Genomic DNA, 1327 nt, shown 5'->3' on the forward strand with positions numbered 1-1327 from the left:
ACTAGTGGTTGTTCAAAAAATTTAATTAAGGGGTCCGAATGTGCACATACTCTAACAGGGCAAAGCCAAAATAATAGAACAATAAAACAAGAACAATACTCTCCCTACATGAGGCTACTCAAACGCTTTGCTCCCGCAGTTCACACATTTTTTTAACTTCATATTTCATATTTTAAAAAATGATCATGGGAGGGGTCTCGATGTGGCGGAAGACCTTTGTTCCAAACAGTGATGAGATAAGTGTGATAGGAGACCCAAAGCTTCGCCAACTCAAAAAGTTTACTCACCCTTCTACAGTAGGGGCGTTGGACCATAGCTCCGAGTGGATGTCAAGTAAGCCTTCCCAACTTAGCGCCACACTCAAAATTCTTGTGGTGTATCTAGATACGAAGAGCAGGCATGACATGGTTTCTTGCTCTCGCTTGCAAAGTTAGAAGGAGCCATTGTTTGGCTAACCGCGACATTGGAGCCTATTCGTTGTCAAAAGACGATCTTGAATCGCTATCCATGCAAAAAAATACTTTGATGGATACATAGCATCCATAAGATGGATCATCAAAGTTGCAGCCACAAAAAGATATCTACTTCTTTCATTGAAGTGTTTACCCAAACCGATCCACTTCCTAGAGGCATCAATCCATTCCATGCATAGTCGGCAAATCCTGAGGGCTGCCTCGTACTTTCCCAGGCTGAGGACAGCTGGGCCACCGAACTCTTTTGGGTGATAGACAATGTCACATTTAACTTTGCATTTGCCAACTGGAACTTTGTCGTAGCTCACTAGCTGCACAAAGGTAGGCACGCCGAAGCTTGTGAATATATTTCAGTACTTCCACAGGGACACCGAGTGGCATGAGGGACTAAATAGCTTGCCAATTCCTCGCCTTCTCTTTGCCAACAACTTTCTCCTCTGGTTAATGAAAGTTGTGATGCCACAAGTGAGTCGTGGAGAGCGGGAGGCCTATGTAGGCAAAAGGAAAGCGTGATCTAAAGGTCGGAAAATCTCACAAAATGTCATCGAGGTTATGGCCCTGTCATTTGATTGGCACCACCATACTCTTTAGCAATTTGTTACATGACTAGTAACCACACCAAAGCTCTAAATAATGAATGCAAGGTTATGTGTATCATCTTTAACCGGGGCCACGAAGACAGTAACATCACCAACATAGATGATGGTCATAATGGTAGGAGTGCAGCCTCGAAGATGGTGAAGGAGGCCCTGCCCCGTGGCAAGGTCGATTGCCAATACAAAGAGCAATGGAGAAAAATAGGGCTTCCTAGTTAACTAATAAGGAAAACTAGAATGAAACAAACAGACCCCCCC

This window comes from Triticum dicoccoides, chromosome 4B, assembly GCF_002162155.2.
Source record: "Triticum dicoccoides isolate Atlit2015 ecotype Zavitan chromosome 4B, WEW_v2.0, whole genome shotgun sequence".
NCBI lineage: Eukaryota > Viridiplantae > Streptophyta > Magnoliopsida > Poales > Poaceae > Triticum > Triticum dicoccoides.